Raw genomic sequence first — 19,477 nt, 5'->3', positions numbered from 1 at the left:
GACTCAGGCCACCCATCCAGAGCCCCGCGTCTTGAGTGGTGCAACTGAACTCATGTGCATCAGAGATCCAGCAACTGGGATCCATGGTGGGACATTGATTCTTTTCCCTAGAGGACAGCCCAATATTAGAATAGAAGGTCTTCCCTGTTGTTGGTTTAGCAGCAAGACTGAATGGGCGCATGTGGCCAAACATTGCACTCATTAATGACAGCTGATTCGTGAAATGCAACACAGCAAAAGGAGAAGGCCTCTCATGTTATCAATAACCAATAATTCCCTAGAGGCATATTAGGCTTCGAACCTGTCATCTCTCCACCACAATCCTCATCTGACCTTGTTTGTTCCAGAGACATAGAAATGTAGGAAAGGGAAAAATCATCTTCAAAATACATGTATAAAATAATATCTTCATGAAAATGTATGTTCTTTAGGAGTAGAGTTTAAAAATTCATCTTTCCAATATAACTTTAGGCCTATCATTCTTCTGATCCGGAGTTGGCAGAGTGCTTAATGCCATGTCTTCTGTCAGATTATTGCTCCAATGTGTGCTTTCATTTCACATTTAATTAACAAGTGCACTCAAATAAGAAGTGTCAGCACCTGCTTAAATCTCCATTAGCTGCACTGGTTTCCTGAGCAATCATTTCAGTCTGCTGAAGGATGACATAAAACCAGAAATACCATTTCAGTAATATGAGAAGAAGAGGGTGCCCACCACTCTTGGCATTGTGACAGGGCAGTTCTAACAAGCTCTAAATGAGAATGCTGCTGGGAGCCACTCTGAGGGACACAAACTACAGCAAAACTAGTTGGTCATTCAGAGTATCCCTGATCTCATCTGATGTTACTGTGTCGTAGAAATTTAGATTTAGTCATGCAAACAAAGGTTACCACACTGTTGAGTCTTAACTTAAAAACTTCTCTTTTCAAAACAATGTTGAATGAAGTGGGATTTATCTGCTTATAGGAAGTATCTCATCAGGCCTGGTAGTCATATTCTGCATAAACATAATTAAAACAATGGTGTATCTTCTTGTTTGTATTTACTTGTTTCATATACACATAAAGCTAAAAGATGTGTTGTGTAGGATGCCCTACTCTGAAAAAATATATAAAATCCCCACATATTAATTTGCAGCAGACAGTTCAACACCTCGTTGCAGCCAGTGGCCTTTCTCACTAATGCATATTTTCAACAGTTTAGTGTATGCTTGCTGGAGAGAAAAAGCATTTATTTTCTACAGCAAATGATGCTGTCTAGTTTTAGCTAGTCATAGATCTACCACAGCGAACTTCTCATTTCCTGCATAGACATCTCCTCCACAAACTGTTTTTGTTATGAACCATTATTTTACTTGTTAGAATTTAACTATAGGGATTAGGACTGAAAAAATATTTAAAAAAAACAAAACCAGTTTTTTGTTATCTAGAGGGAACCACTGTAAGACTAAGCCAAACAAAATTAGACTTATCGTATATTGCAGCCTTCCATCTCACTAACCCCATTCACTGTGAACAAACTGTCCCTGTTGCTTTTTTTCTATCATAGGCATTATCCATTCATTTTTCTATATTAAGGTAGCCATTGGGCAGATACTCAGAAGTAACTCAGGAGCAATGGCCATATACTGAAATGCCACTGTCATGGGTGCTGTACATGATTTTTTTTAAAAAGTTCTCTCTATCAAGTCTTCTACTCCATACACACAAAAGGCAAGAAATACCTTTGAAGGTTTAACATGCAAAACTAGGAGAGGATATTATCAACACAGAATTCTCCTGAATCCATACGTTTAGTCTAACTACGGCAGGAGTAACAAGGTAATACAATGCACGTCCCAAGATGATACTCTTTCACACAATATGTGAAATATATACTTTCTATATTCTGCATTAACTTGGAATGAATTAAAAGGCTTCCCTAGTCTATGCAACAGATCCCTGTGCTATAAACTCTATTTCTGCTGATATTTAGAAAAAACAAATCCGGTGACATGGCAAGTGCCAGGAATGGCTACCAACCATGAAACCCATATGAACTTGGGAAAGTCCTAGGGTATATCTATTCCAGCCACCAGCAATCAGAATATGTCTAATAAATTTACAAGTTGTAGTAGAAAAGCAAAGACCAAAGCTACAGTGACCTACAAAAAGACAGTAGGAAAGATTCAGGCTCTGTTCAGCATCTCAGTGACGATATGGTTAACACTAGAAAATAACTATACATAGTAAAAGGTCCCATTCTTATAGACATTCTCAGTAAGAACATTTTGGTCTTTCTAGGGAAGAAGCTCACTTACTAAGAGAGGAAATGATTCAAGAACAAGATGTAAGATGGTCATACTTCTAGCTGTGTTTTTGTTCCAAGCATACTGTTCTGGAGATACCTGGATAGCAATTACAAAAATTTGTAGTTTAATGCTGCTGGTAGGTTTCACAGTTTTACTGTGTATAAAGCAATTCTGACTTTTTTGGGTGAGGGTCCCTGTAACTATAGGTGCAGAGCTAATAACCTTCCTATGCTGGTTCTGACCAAAGTGGCTGTTTCATCAGATTCTCTTTCAACAGCGGCCAGGAGCAGATGCTGAGGAAAAGTGTGTAAGAAAATAATCCCACCTGAGTGAGACCTCCCTTATTCTAGAAGCCTGCATCTCTGTTCACAGGAGCCACAGAGTAATTTACTTACTTTATGAACCACTCTTTACTTCCAGCATCTTCTAACCTCGCTGATGACTGAGGAGTTAGGTCAGAAATATGTATGATCCTGGAGTTTAACCTGTTACAACTACACACGTAAAAGGAGATAGAATGTATGAAATATTGATGTGACATCTTGATGGGTTTGTTAGTGCTCTTAATATACCTGACAAAACTGCTTATCCCACGTCAAACAACAAATTAAAGTATTAAGTTCGGGGTTTTGCCCTTTTTTTTTTCCTTATTTATATCTGTATGGTCCTATTTGCTACCATTGAACATTTTATATAAATGTTGAAACTGGAAATCTAGGGATAAACAGATGATGAATTAATTTTTATGATGCCAAAATATTTCTGAAAATTAAATAGGTGTTTTTGCATTTTGAGGCTGAATAGGCTCATCCCTCTCATAAGATCAATGGTAGGAAGCAATGGTTTCCCACCTGCTATCAGATGTGTAAGCTATTTCTACTGCATGATACTTTTTGTTCTGTAAAAGCTGACATTGCTTATGGATGCACCTGTTATGTGGCAACCTAAATTAATGTTTAATTTTCATTTTTATTTTGCTTTATTCAGCGTGTTTGTAGCCATGTTAGAATTCACAAGCAGAACAGAGCTCATCTAAACTCACATCCCTAACCATCTGAATGGCTTCTTTCAATCCATACAGTCCCATGAGGGTACTCGAAGTACCTCTTTTTTTTTTTTTTAGCTTTCATTTCCTCCCACTTGTCGTCCACTTACACAGAAGACTATTTTTTTTCTACCGAAAATGTCAACATTTATTGCCTTGTTGGGCCACCCCTGAAGAAACAAAAGTTGACCCAAGGTGTCCAGCCTGCACTCTTCCTTTTCCTGCTCTCCCTCCCTCTCCCATAAATTAAAATGAAGTTAAATAAATACTTTGCTGTGAGTCTTAGTAAAGGTAGACCTCTGTCAACATTTCCTTAATCCTTCTCATAAAAAGTTTAAATACATAAAGGAAAAGTCCATCAAAAATCTTTTTGTCACCATTTCTATGAATTAACTTTTAGTTTCATTATTCGTTATTTTAGTATATGACAACCAGAGTCCTAATCATATTTTTATTTTTCTACACAGCATCTCAAGCCACTCAGCTAGTGAGTCTATCTGGTATTCAAGTCTTCTAAGTCCAAATACAGAAATCTGTATCAATCTATCTTATTAGACATATGAGAAGCATACCATTCCCTCTAATTACTCCAAGACATGATGCAGTAACAACTCAGTGTTCTTTCTGTTGGAAGAACTTCATCAGCTAATTCCCCAGTGATAAGACACTAAGCACACAACATGAAAATGCTGAATATGCAAACAGCGATTTTATTCGCATATGTATATATACTTTTCACCTGGGAAAGGATCAAAAAACTTGCATGAAAGAAAGCAAAAAGGAAAGGAGTATGGTAGCACTTGTGAAGGTACAAATTATGAAGAACCAATGAATATAATTGATCATTAATATGGAAATTAATTTTTCTAATAAAGGACTCTGCAAACTTCAGTAGAGTTGCCTTTCCAACTCTGGAACATTTTAAGAAAACATAGTGACAATACCTTCAGCAATAGAAAGAGAGAAAGTGAATAGACTTTAGAGGCCTGCAATGTTTTAGGAACCGTTTAAGGGAGAATCAAGGACCATTTTGTGTGGTTCTGTCAGTTTAGTGCATTCTGATGATCTCCTGCAGTTTGCATAGTTCCAGGATTCCCCTTCTGCAGAAGGGCCAACCATGGTCTCCAAAAGAATAGTAATGTCAAGGAGTAGAAACCTGGAACACTTTTTTATTCGAGTGTAAGTATTTCTACACAACAGAGATTGGCCTGCTGAATGCATTTGAAAGAACTAACTTTGAAAAGTGCTGAGTAATATTTGGCATATCATGCCAGTTCTTCTTACCTGTGCAAATTGTTTTAAAGCATTAGGCTGCAAAACTAAGGGTAACATTTGCATAGAAGTAATATTCTGTCAAGTACAACTAGACTCACCTTCTCTGTCTGCAGAATTTTGTCAACCAGAAGAGTGCTTCCTTCGTGTATAACCATTTTCATTACAAAATGTAACTACACTACTTATCCTGACAAATCTGTGGGCATATAGGCTTTTTGGCAATACATGGATAAACAATACCACTGAAACAGTAACCAGCTCAATACAGCATCCTATTGCATGCTTTAATATTAATCTTCTGCACACATTGGCCCGCAGATGTCTGAAAAATTAATTCACCGAGAGAGAGAGGAGAATGCTCTTTACACCTTCACAATGCAAAAGGCACAGGCTGTTTCATACCTGAAAAAGTTAAGCTTTTCATTTCTGTACTACTATAGACTATTAGTTCGGGCTCACAGTTCACCAGCGAAGCGATTTGTGTGCAATCTGCCCAGCTCAGGTGTTAGTTAGCAGTCAGGTATTTAGCAGGGACTCCCAGTGGAGACCTATAAAACTGACCAGAGTGCTGCCTCTCCATAATAACCTCTTTTCAGAGCACAGTCAGAAAGGCTTCCTCACTATTCATCAAAGGTGTGTGTTTATCCTGGCAGCGCTCTCCAGGACGAAGACCTGCTGGCTGTTTGAGCGTGGTGCATAATGTGCTATGAAAAGGGAGTTCAGAGCGTGAGGCCCAAGTGTGCTCTGTAGGCCAGTATTTTCACCATGACTGATGGAAAAAAAGAATTGTCAGGCCCGGGCCGTGATGTCAGAGCAATATTAGCCTCAATGAGTCATTCAATCTCAGGCAGAGCCTTCCACTGTTTCCTGGAAGCTCCTCTCTTAGCCTCGCACTACGGCTTGCTTTCAAAGCCCACCCAGATCACCCAGCAGCAGGCACAGTGAGGTGACCACAAGCAAGTGCCACAGCACAGGCCATCCATGCACCTCTTCAGAAAAACTGAGACTCCAAAAAATTCCTCAGTGGAAATCTTGCAAAAACACAGTTCTCTGACCTCGTATTTTTGGCATCTGCCAGAGATTCAGCTGGTAGCCTAATCTTATCCTCATACTGTTTTATTTCAACACCAAGAAACCAAAGAAAGTTATTGAGAAGAGAAATCCACTCATTGTCATTAAATTTATCACCTTTCTTAATTACAACCAAGAAAAACATTGAAAAATACTCATATTATCAACTCCTATATTTTAATTTGGTCGATCCTTTAAGGCCATCTACCCATAAATTCTGTGAAATAGAGGAACAGTTCTATTATGCTTTGGCAACCTACCATACATATTTTATTTTCTTTTGTTTGGCTTAAGATTTCTGTCACCATATCTCCATCATACTGTAGGTTCACTGTAAGCTCTTTCTTACCTTGTCCATCTAAAAATACTCTTATTCTTAAAGTCCTATTCCCATGTGTTTGCCAGCCCTTGAAGAGAAGATTTGAAAATTATTTGACAATTTGAAACATTGTTGAAACTTCAAGCTGACACTCAAAAAGCCTGAAACTTACTGAAACTGTGCAAAGAAATACTTCTTTTACCGGAATTGCTAAATGTGAGTGTCTGTGTGCCTTCTTCTTTTCCTTTGTCCTTATTTTCTTTAATAGTGATAAAAATGGAAAGAGGGAGAAAAAGGAAAAAGGAGACAGAACTGGGAAATTAGAAATAACTAAGACTTGGAAATAGCATCTGGTTTTTAGTAGAAGTCAAAAAACACCAAATATATATATTTGGTTTTGTTTTGATCAGCTATATGGGTAGCTCAAGCAACAGAAGACTTTGACTTAACTCTCTTCGTAACACAAAACTTGAGAAGATTTTCTGCAGCTGTCTCATGGGGTGTTTGCACAGTGTAGAATGGACAAAAGACAGAAGGAAACAAGTAATGGTACATGCCATCTCTTACATGTTATCTCAGTGCAATGGGATCCTTGGTTTTTTCTCAGTTTGTTTTCATATAAATTCATAAGTTCTGTGTTTAAATTTGAGTTTTGGGTTGAATAAGCCCCAAGACTCACAGTGAAGCATAACAAAGACTGCCAAAATTTTATGCAGCTGTAAATCAAGCCCACTAAGGATTCCTGCTATCACCACCTAAAAGAATAGGTTGGCCAGGTTCTCTTAAAGTGTGACCAACCTATCTCAAAATTAGCTGAAAATTAGTAATCCTCTAAAATTAAAGAGAGTTTTGTCTAGACTTATTTCACAGTTATGATGAATGAAAGTAATTGCATAACAGGAAACTAAGCAGTGATGGCTTACTACTCAGCCCATTTTTTTACAACTGAATTAGACTATAGTAATCAACAGAAAAGAGACATTTTTAAAAACTGCATGGGCCCTGTGTCCATTTATCCAGTCTGAAGTTAGTAGGCTGACTCAAGTGAAGAAAGATGCTGTTAATCTGATAACCCGTTTTCCCACTAGTGCATTTACCAACAGCAAATCAAATCATGGTGGTGGACTTGTGGTGTTCAGATCCATAACTCAGAGCATTTTTACTGAATAGACAGAAGGGTTTTTTTCTACCACACTATCTAGATGTTCCTACTCTGGAAGTTCTGTTCTACATGCCTATGGTTTTTGGTTTGGTTTGGTTTGGTCTGTTGGATTTTTTTTTTTTTTGTAAAACAGAAGTGCTTGCTGCTTGGGTAACTTGTTCCTTTTAAATAAGGGACAAGTGCCTCCAAACTATGAATTAATTCATGTTCACCCACAATTGGTTAGGAAGCAGCTGTTGCAGTCAGGTATAGACTTGGCTCTCAGGTTCAGCTCTAGCTGTTATCCAGTCTTATCTACAGAAGGAAGCTAAATATTACAGACCTAGGAATATTTCTACGAAGGATATTTTTGTGTGTTGCAAGGCATAAAATGAATCAAATAAAACTTCAGTTCTACCCCTATAGATCTTAAAGGTAAGCCCTCTTGACACAAATAATGTATTTAAGTGCTCACTAGTAAATTAGAAAGAGGACAACATGAACTTATTTCATCAGTGCCAAAAGTACTATCTGCAATATCAACAATTCCCTGTCAAATGTTTTTGGCTTGAATTTGCAAAAGTACATAATGAATTATGATCACAAATTTTAGGCTTATAAGTAGGTTGGTCAATTTGTAAAGCTTGCCACAAAGGTCTAAAGTACTACACTTCAGTAAAGGTTGACAATATAAAACCCATTTGTCTCATGTTGTAGTAGCCTATCCGTACACACACACACACATACACACACAAACAAACAAACAAACAAACAAAAACTGAAAGATTTGGCCTTATCTACATTTATACGAGTATCATATACCTATCAGAGATACGATTTCATTCCATTTGAATACTTGTGAAGATCAAAGAATTACACACAAGCACTTGTGCACTGCATCTTCTTCATGATAAGCTGATGAAATGGTATTACACTGTATAAAGCTGTTTTCAATAATTCAATACATAAAAATATATAAATCTTTGTTACGCTTCTAATTTTACCCTGAAGGCATTAGTGATTCAAAATGAAAGCTCTTTGCACAATCAAAAGCCCAAACAGATCTTAAAATTCCTGGAGTTATTGTTGCCCTATGTGATATTAGTTATAGATTATGTGAAGAAAAATTGTGAATTGTTATTCATGCATCATTTATACCTCTGAAAAATATAAATAATAAAAGCAGAGACTCTGTCCTTATAACTATAGGTCACCACAATATTTCACAGAGTATTCCTGGCACAAAAAACAAGACACTGAGGAAATTCCATCAGCTGAGAAGTAGTAAGGGAAAACATAATTTTTTCCTCCCTTGTAGGAGAAAAAGCCAAGTATAAGGGAATGCCTGCCACAGTGGGAGAAAGAAGAATTAAAGTTTTTTATTTTGCTTTGTTTGTACAGGATTTTGTGATGAACTGGTAAGCTTCTAGAAAACAAGGATATATATCAATTATCTGTATGAAAAACTTCAATTTCCACTCCCATCTCAATTAAACAGGGAGTATATTATGCATATTTTCTTTTAAAATGTGAAAACATTATTGATTGTTCTGCAGAAAGCTCCTAAAAAGTGGCCTGCACACATGGATTTTAATGTGATGATAATTGGGGCCAGTCATATGTTGCTTACAAGGATGAATTTATAGCTTCATTCCATTTGTCAAGAAAACCTGATGAACATGGAGTGAAATCAAAGTCTTACTGAAAATGGGTCAAAACTCTGCACTGGTTTGAAAGGGAGCAGGGTTTCATGGTATGCTCAGTTCCTCCATGGCTTCTCGAGTATTTTTCTACATTAACAGCAGAGTGATCACTATGGAATACAACATTAGTGACCAGGAGGTAGATACAGAATGTGTTTTAGGCATCTGGAGGGAGACATGAATTTAAACTCAAAATTGAATTATTTAGCTTAGTTACTGCATCTTTAAAAACCTCCAGCCACAGGAATGCCCTGCTAATATTTCAGCATCTCAGCTGCAAAGCCATTTGTGAACAACACAGGGCATAGATCGTATCTAAGCATAAACAATCTCCAGAGACGAGGCATTTCTCTTCCAAAAGCTTCAACCTTGTAGGTACGTTCAGAACAAGTCTAAGTTATGCCAACAGGATTCAGGACAAAATTCAGTCATAGTTGTTTCTCTTTTAAAAAAGAATGCAGTCGAAGGAACTGCTGTTACTTTGAAGTAGTAGATTGTGAAGGAATGGAAAAACGCTCCCATTTGACCTGGATCAGAGAGTTCTTACAGAGTGCAGTGAGGAAGCAATTCCCTCTCCTTCTAAAATACACAATGAGAAAACCTTATAAGCCACCTTTTCAACTTTAAATGTTTAACAAAGTATTAATTTCTTGAAAATACAAAAAATGTAGAGCAAGCCATTTGCAGTGTCATTTGCTAGCTGTAGACCAGCTGATAGAACCACAATGGAAAAATGAGTTTTCACTGTATGTTCAAGTGGGAACGAGAACTGTGGATCACTGGGGAGGAGTTTTGCTGTGGAGGAAACTTGTACGAAATTCATTTACATCTGTGATAATCCCGGACTGACTATGATGACTGAGGAGTGGGGTATTCCACATACTGTCAGGAACACTTGGTAGGATTCATTCATCCTTTCTAACAAATGCAGTAACAGTTGTAGAGTCTCTAGTCCTCAAGATCACTGCTTTGTTTTCAAACTGAATACAGTTTACAATTTATTCCAATCACATCATCATATTGTCATGTCCTCTTTCCGATGGACTGTGACTCTGGCCCTTCCTGATTGTCCCGTGTGTAGGTGAGGTTCTGTTGAATTATCGATATAGTCTTTCTACTCTTGACTGATTAACAATAGTTCTCATTGATTCAAAAAAGACTTTTATAAATTTTTGATGGTGTTCCTACAGTCTCCTGTTCAAAAGGTGTATGAAGTGCGTTTTTAATAATGTGCATAAGACTGGGATTTATGGTTGTTTGTTGTCATTTTGTTTGTTTCTAAATTTTGTGAGCCAGTTGCATCCTCTCTCCTTTCTTCATTAAAATGCAGGGGTTTGGCTTGCACAGAGGAGGCTGAATAAAGTTCTATTTAGACAAAATGGGAATTCAAGTATTCTGTAAATGCAGGAAAAACATTTCTGTTTTTAACTAAGGGAATTCAAGTCCAAGTTTCAAAGGGCATTACAACTGTTTATGTATTAACTTTCAAAACTCTAAGGATAAAGGATTATCATTGTACCAAAAATTATTTAAAGATTCCACATGGATTGCTCTTGTTACTTTTCTGTTATTTTTTTATGATGATTTAGGAAAAGAAAACAAACAAACAAGAAAAGAAAATTATTATAGATAAAGGATACAGAGGAAGAATGATTTGGTGAGAGTTCATTAATGAAAAGAAGGAATTAAAAAACAACAGATCTAGACTGCTAGGTAAATTTCCCATTTTTAGTACTGTCAAATGTGAGTTTTTAGATGAAGATTAATCATTTTAGCACAAGATCTCAGCTCTTTGGCTGTTTTCACTTTCTCCTGGCTTTTTCCTCTTTTTTGACTTGAATTTCCATTTTTCCTCTTATCAATGCAGGACTTCTGTTTGTTTGGTTTGGTTGTAGTTTTATTTTTTATGTTCCTTTACATCTAAAGTCAGGAATCTTGATATAACAGCTTGATTGATTATTTATTTATTTCTCTTTTACCTTTTTGGTCTTGTTCTCTGTATTAAAGAAACATATATATGATAAAACTCTTAAAAACCATTATCCTACTGGCTAGTTTCTGAGTTTAAGATAATCAGCATGCTTACTTAGCTGTATTCTTACATTTCTCAGAGGTGTGAAAGAAACTATGTTAGATTCATTGCATAAGTCAAGATGAATATATTTCAAAGATATGAAACAAACTAGGGAGATAGTGTAGAGAAAGAGTTAATTTTCCTCACAGCAGCTTGTATGGTGCTATATTTTGGATTTGTGACCAAAATGGCATTGATTGCACACTGATGTTTCAGCTATTGCTGAACAGTGTTTACAAAACATCCAGGACTTTTTCTTTTTTTTGCACCAGTAGGCTGGGGGTGCACAAGAAGTTGAGGGAACACAGATGGGACAGCTGACAAAAAGTTTATGACAGTAACAGACACGGCTATCTTCAGTCTTTTCTAGATAGCTGAAAGAACAGCATACGTTGAGAAATGAAGTCCTGTATATCAAAGGTAACTCTATCTCTGGGTAAAGTGCTTTTTTTTTTTTTTTTAAATGAGAAGGTACACAACCAATATCTCTTATGTTATCACTGAGAGTGAGGAAAGATAAAGCCTATGCTAAGAGGCATCTTCAGAAGACAGTCGAACAAACATTTGTACTCTGGAGTTCTGTTTTATTTTGTGTAGATTTTGGGAAATGAAATACAGAGTTTTGGTAAATAAGCTTTTCTTTTTTTTCCCTTGGGCTAAAACTTTCATGATATGGCTTTTGATTTAGTTTCATCTCCTCAGAGCAGGTTTTCAAAATAAGCAAGTAACACTTTAAAACAAAACCATTCTTGGAAACAAGAAAGCAAAGGAAAAAAAAACAGAGGCCAAACTACACTGAACTAACAGCTATAGATACAAAATTAAGATTCCTAAGTAGAAATACATCCAGTTTTAACTCACACAGAATTTATGATCCCAGAGAGTGCTGAACTCAGCCAATGGAAACTTCAAGTGAGAGCACCACACCCTTTACATATTGGAACCAGTCCAGGAAAAATACAAAAAAAACCCCAAACCAAACCAACCAAACAAACAAAAAACAACCACGAACACAATCCTATGGCTTATTGAGTCTTTCTAGTATAAAATCTATTTTATTATAAAAAGTAAGAGAAAAAAACCAACAATTTATTTTGTCACAAAACTGATTTTTTTCTATTGTTCTCTATAACCCATAATATAACACATGATGGTTCTTCCATCCACAAGTCTGTTTTTCACCAAAAAGCTAATGTACTGGGGAGAAAACAAATACAATATTAGCAGTTTGGCACATGTCCACACCTGACACCTTTGTTTCTGAAGTTAATGAAGAGCAATATAGCCTCAGAGAGGGAAAGAAGAAATAGAATGCCACTGTGGAAGGAAAATGGCTTGCTTCTTGGGTTTTTGCCATCTTAATATATGTGAGCCAAATAGAACATGATATTGGATCTTGTGTATATTATAAAACATATAGGTATATAAAAATAAAGTATATATAAACAAGAAATCATTTTTGACCTAAAACATTGCAGGATAAAGAACTGTTTTTCAAGTGTACTTTTTACAGCACTTAGTAACAACGTAATTTCTCGGACTTGTCTAAGAACCTCTGTCCTCTCTAAGTACAATTTAAGAAACATGTAATAATATAGTCGTAGACTTTTGCCTTATTTTGTTTTCTCTAGGTAAGTAGACCAACAATTGTAAACAGACTTACATGCCTAGTGTTCATTTATATATATACAGATATATATATGTATACTTCACTTCAGATTGTGGAAATTGAATACTAGCAACCCAATAGCAGTCCATTAGCATACTGAGAGTGAAATAGCATTATTGTCGTCTCTGGGAAGATGAAGTTTCTATGCACTGGCAACATGAAAGGTACTTAGGACATGCAAAAGACATGTCTGAGACTTCAGTTAAGGCAGAAAAGGCGATGAAAACATTATCAAAAAAACAGTGGTTGTTGTTAATTTTGGTTTTTTGTTGTTTGGTTGTTTGTTTTGATTTTGTTTTTATTCTGTTGTTTTGTTTTGGTTTTGTTGGGGGGGTGGTTATTTTTATTGTTTTTTGTTTGGTTTTTGTTTGTTTGTTTGTGGAGTTTTTTTTTTGTTTTTCAAATGCAATACAAAGCCAGGTTTCAAAAACCAAAGGAAACATTGTCTCATAGTGTTAGTCTATAATAAGGTACCTAATATTCATTGACAAATGCAGTCTGATGTGATTAACAAATATTAGGGTGGTGAATCAGCGCTTATAACGCTTTCAAGATACTTGGAGACCAACTGAAGCCAAAAATAAGTCTTCCCAGGTACCAGCAAAGGGTGGCAGATCACTGGTCTCAGTTGTCCCTTTCTTAATCTTTAACCTTTCTTCCTTTGGAATTTAATATCCTTGGTTCCCACAGAAAACAGGCTCTTTTCCCCTAACTAGCTTGGAAAGAGGGGTATAGTTAGTTAATGTCTTAAAACAACAACAATAAAAAACCCTTTTGCTTTTGAAATAAAAAACCCACAAGTCAGTGAGGTATAATTCGTTGATGCTGTTAAAAATAACATTGTTTTTAAAATAATTCACTGAGGCTTCTTTTTGTTTTGAGTTTAACTGTGGATATTCACACTTTAAGTTGCAAGTGCTAAGTCAACAACATTTTGTTCCAGTAGTTTATATAGACCTTATGGAGTATCTGCAACCCAAGAAGCTGCCCATGGGCACTGATTTTATCTTACCTGCATGTTGTTCTCTGAGTAAAAACTAAACAATTTTAATGCTATTTTGCCTGTTTTAGTTATTATGAGGAAATTATCTAATTTTAAAATTCTTTTTTCATTCCATTTTGGCCTCTGTCATGTTCAACTGAAAAATACTGTAACTCCTATTATGCAGACCCATGCAGTAACAAAATACTTATACAATAATATATTAAAAATTCCTACCCATACTATGTCCATAGTCTGCCTTCCATGCTTACTCTGAATACAGAAATAATCTGAGGGCAACATGAAGATCATGCTAAGGACAAGCCATTTCCTCACAGCAACTATCTCAACTACCTTCTTGCATGTATTTTGCTTTGTATCCATGCCCCCTGTGCCTGCATGTCCTGGGAAATCCTGGTCTCTGCTTTCTTCCTCCCCATCCTCCAGAAACACTTTCTTCTTTGTGCCTCTCTGTTGCTCTCCATTTTGTGACAGCAACTAAGAAGCATTTTCCCAAGGCAAGCAAAATGAGTAGAGGATGAGAAAGAGTTGACGGCTCCCTCAGCAGCAACATGTTGGCAACGGGCTGGATAACAAATCACTTTGAATGCATGGGAATAAAAGATTGCTTTAGTCATGGGTATAGATTATGAAAAGAGAGCAAAAATGGGAGGAAGCCCTCCCCTCCCACTGCATTTTTGTTACCCTACCTTTGTTCCCCATTAGTATACAAAACCCAGCTCCACTAAAGAGGCTACTTCCACTTGCTTCCTTATGTCTGTCAGAGAATCTCAGAAATTAAAGAGCTCCAAGAACGAAGTTAAGAGAAGGTCCTTGTGCAGGTGAAGCTTACCTACGGTGCAGTCAAAATTTAGCTCTCATCCCTGGCTGCTGCAGCTGGTATTGGCCTGAGTAACCATCACCTCCCTCAAATTCCAGGAAAGCGGGAGGCTTTTTAAACCATAATGCTCACACCAGGGGTCTCAGTGAGAATGTAAGAAACTGTAGAACTGAGCCATAAAACGACAAGGATATTCTCCATTATTTCAAATATTTTAGTAATTTTCATTAACATAAGAAAACTCTTCACGTGCAATTTAAAGCTACACTTGGAAAAAATTCATTAATTCAGTGCAGAAGGTTTGCTTTCATAAGAATAAAAGTCATGCCAGAGCCAAGCCAGTAGGGCCTCCTTGGAAACATTCCTGCTTGAAGCTTTTATTGGTTGCTGGTATAGCATATTTTGCTCCGTAGTCCAGGAAAAATGAATCTATACATTAATGAAGAGAGTAGAATGACAAAGTCAGAAAATATAAATTTCTGTGTATGCGTTTCATCTTGTTACAGCAATTATGGGATTACAGGCCTTGATCCCACTAGGTTTTGTTTCATTATATGGGTAGAGTTTATAATGCTAATGATTAGCTTCAAGTTTTGTTATTCACACACAGTAATAAAAAGCTTATCTGCATTGTTGAGGTCTGGCTCACCTTATGGCAGGAAAATAAATATATGAAAATAGAACAAACTGCTGATAAAGAAAAAAGTAACCCCTTATTCTTTCCTCTTAAATCATGAACATTTCAGACAAAGTATAAAACAGGTTTCAGAATATTGTGTTTTTCTAGGAAGAAGGATATGGCTCTTCCTGCTGTGTTTTTGTTGTTGTTGTTGTTTTTTCTTGGTTTTGGAGTAGAAGACCTATTTATTAGTGACTTATGGTCATATTTGAAACACCATTTTTACAGAAAGGTAGTATCTTCATTATTAAGAGTAAAAAAAAGGCTGAAAATTTATGTAATTTGAAAATAAAGTATTTTTTTCAGTTCAACAAAACAAAAACTCGTACACAGTACAATCAAACCATCATCTAACTCCGCCCAGGAAAAAAAAAACAGGACTCTTGAATTTGGACATAAACCTGGGCTACAAAATCTCTGTAGGTATGTTGGTTTATATACAAGTCATTGCAATTCTACATACTTCTAAAACTCCGACTCAAATCAACCAAAAGCTTATAGGTAGGATGGGTTAGCTTAAAGATTTCATATTATTACTATTTTGCAGTCAACTTGGATTTGCACAATAACTAAAATCCATACTTGCATTTTACAGTGAGGGCCATTTTTCACTATTGTGTATGTATATTTTTCCCCCCACTTCACCTGAACATAAACATGAGAGGGTTCATCTGCTCACAAATGCTGTTACTATGGGCCAGAGACCCTTATTCTGCTCTGTAGAAAGTGTCTAGACCAGACTATTTGCTCCATTAATATCCTCTCGGCACAGGACCCAGAATACTTTTCAACATCAGATAACACACTTAAGACCAGAAGATCAACAGCCACCAGAGTCATATGTCATTGAATGAACAGAGAGGATGAAGAGCATCTCCAGCATTGTAGTCCCTTATGGTAGAAGAAGATTTAGTATGGAAATTCCCAGATAATTCCATTACACAGTCACTTTCTCAAGGCTTTGGTGACTTGATAAAGAAGATTGTTATGTAGCAGTTGAACCTGAGGAATGAGATCCGTAGGTTCTGTTTTTTATTATCTCTGTTTCAGTTTAGTGTGTCTTATTGCATACCATTGCGTCTACATCTTCCCAGATCTGCGAAATAAATGAAGCTGCACAGGCTTCAGCTCCAACTTGCAAGAAGCTGCAAACAGCCTCGTTTTGCTGCAGACGTGCTAGCCAACAGCTGTGATTTCCTCTGGTCTGCGGTGTCCATAAATTTACCAAAACTAGGATTATTTTAATTTGCCTGGTTACACACTAATAATTTTATCAGGCTACTATAGACAGTAACAACGCAGATTAGAGGACAGGGACTCTGTGGTGTTTCTTCTATACTAGTATGAGATATATTCAAGAGGAATATCAGAAGATGGCATTGTGAGAGATGCGTCTACCTTACAATCCAGGTAAATGATTGCAGATCCTATAAGCAAGCTTAAATTAAGTTTGAACTACTCAATCCAAATACTTACAGCTCTATAGACGTAGCAACAATATGGGTTTCATTCACTGAACAGCTTCCCTCTAGATGGACATGTGCAAACAAAATTAAGGCATGTGCTGTTGTGATTATTATGCATTAAGTATCGCAGAAAGGCTGTTAAAGCCAATGCAGGCATGACCTCCAGTTACACTTCTGGAAAAAAAATCCAGACTTGCTGAAGGGTGAGAAAGAGATAAAAAGATGGACAGAAAGGTAAAGCTGCACTTATGCTGAAGCTTCTGATCCACTTTGAATAATCAAAGGAAAAAAAAAAAAGAAATTGGACAACTTTAGTTAGCTCTAATGCTTCTGGGTATTTAAAGCTATTATTGTTTAATTTGGCTCAAGCTCCTAATTATATTCTTGTTTTGTATGAGTACAATTGTTTCATTGAGATAACTGTTCTCTTGTGCATCAGAACTATATAATTTTTATGAATTTCTAGCAGGAGTATGTGAAGTCCGGTAAAGCATACACTTGTTTGGAACCTTGTCATTATTTTCTGCAATGGCACATGTAAGAATATGGCCAATTTTACAGAATAAAATGTATTTCAATGGAATCAGTATACTGTGATTATATTAAAACTGTGACAAGTACTTCACAGTGGTATACATCCAATGATCCATACTTCATCTATCCTTAATTTTGAGAAACTTATTTCAGTCTCAGTGTTACTCACCCACTATATATACTTCTTCGGTGTCCTCTCATTTTTATCTTTGGGATCCATTTACATGAAGAATAATGAGTAACTGAACAAAACTGTGAGAAAGAACCAGTCATTTCCATGTAAAAAATAAATCTCACAGAATCTTAATTGTCTTTTGGGGAATTTCTCACTTTGGGTCTTCAGGCCAGATTTTTCTAGGCTTTTCCATACCACTGAGATTTATCACCATTCATAGACAGATTCTGACTTCAGTAAAAGGCGTTTAAGGGATTATATTTTTGCAGGAAGTTTTGCTTGCATAGGTTGTCCTTAAAAAAACACAGTTAAAGTACAGTTCTGCACAACCGAATTACCAGAGACTTTCTCAAGCTCACAGTTTAACAGACATGTAAAAGGAGCAACAGAGATCATCAAAGCAAACATAAAACTTTTTTTTTTTTTCCTTGTAGTAATATCAAGAATACTGTAGCTACTACTTTTGAACACTTGTGAGGCTTGCTGTCTTTCCTCTGGTACACGTGCTGTTTGTTTTCAGTTCTCTGTTCAAAGACTCGGTTCTGGTGGTGAGCCACAGCTCCCACCTTGCAGACCCAAATGCCAGCTCTCGCCATTCAGGCAGAAATGTGTGAAACAGTTACATGTGGGTATTCTACCACCAACAACTGTCTTAACAATAGAACAGCCCTTTAAGTGAGGGCCTCAGAAGAAAAGGAGTGGTTTGATCCTTCAAGAAGGTATTGCTCTTTGAAAACAGTTATGTGCATGACATTGCTTTAGGTGCTTACCAAAAGTTAAATTTTTCATCATTACTTCAAGTAGTGGAGGTATGTGCTGATACATTGAGTGCACTGAATTCCAGGCTGCTGGTAATACAGGTAATACACTCAAAGTATTATCCTGTGCATTATAATGTTTCTGTTTCTTTAGACTTCCTTCTCAGGGGTACAGAACCTGAGGATACTTTTACGATATCTTTTTAATCTTCTAAGACTAAAATATGTCACATTTCAATTATTTGTCATGTATTTTAATATCTTCTGTTGATCTCTGGCAAACCTTAGAAACAAGGGCTGTAGAGAAATCCTGGTGTATTTCTATTAGGGCTCCAGTTACGGAGAGCTATGGAAGGCTGCAGTTACCTTTCACATGACAAGGTTTCATGAAATGGCAATAGCAAAGAAAAGCCAGTTGTTCCAGTTCCACAAAACAGGCAGGGAAGAAACATTAATCCTTCACTCTTCAAATGTTTCTCCAAAAATGACCCTGACCTAAGAGGGATTTTTAATTATGTGCAACACTTGAAAAATAAATAGAAGGCTCAGGGAAAAAAAAAAAGAAAAAAAAATTCTTAAGGATCCTATTTTTTGACAGAATATATGGAAAATATTTATTTTAAGACAGACCAACAATCACATTCTTATTCACAGCCTTTATCCACAAAATTGAAGACATATTGTATTTTCTTATACCGCACAGAGGTTAGAACTTCACTTTAAACTGACTCTGGAAACGGCAATGCTGTGCGTGTGAAAGAGTGCTGCTACCAGTCCATATTTTTAACTTAATTTCTTTCCTAAAGGTCAGATTCTTCCATGGTAACAGATGTCCAAAGGTAGTCTTAACATAGGAAGAGAGAATATGAATTATACTGCAGGCTAATTGTATTACAGAATTATTTTATAGAATCCTATATATAAAGTTTAAGAATGACAGCTTTCAGAAATTGTACTTTTACGTTGCTTTGCCTATTCTGCATATTGGGCTTTGGGATAAGCTAGTGCAAATAGAGGAGATTTTAATCTTCTGCATCGCCTCAATAGTATAAAATACTAAGACAGATAAATTTACGAATTCTGACATTTATAGGCTTGCGGTTTTAAAAGTAGGTCATGTAAGGCACAGAAAATGCCCTTTAGCAATTTGGACTGTACAGTGCCAGAGCTTTTCTTCTTTTAGTATAAATAGCTTGAAATAATTCTACTCAATGATAGATTTTTTTTAATTCTAGCTTTTATTTCAAATCTTAAGAGACTGATGTCTGCTTCCCATCTGCATTTGGGAATAGTTTCATACAATCAGACACTATTTTCAGTGTGATCATTCATCATGCTCAGGATTGTGAAGTTAAAATTCAAAGTGGAAGTGAAAACGTATGTCATAGGAATAAAAGAAAACCTTGATAAAAACACGATTTTATTTTAGTTAAAAGAAAATTTCTAACAGCATT

This window comes from Caloenas nicobarica, chromosome 1 (assembly GCF_036013445.1).
Source record: "Caloenas nicobarica isolate bCalNic1 chromosome 1, bCalNic1.hap1, whole genome shotgun sequence".
Taxonomy (NCBI): domain Eukaryota; kingdom Metazoa; phylum Chordata; class Aves; order Columbiformes; family Columbidae; genus Caloenas; species Caloenas nicobarica.
This window is presented reverse-complemented; position numbering follows the sequence as displayed.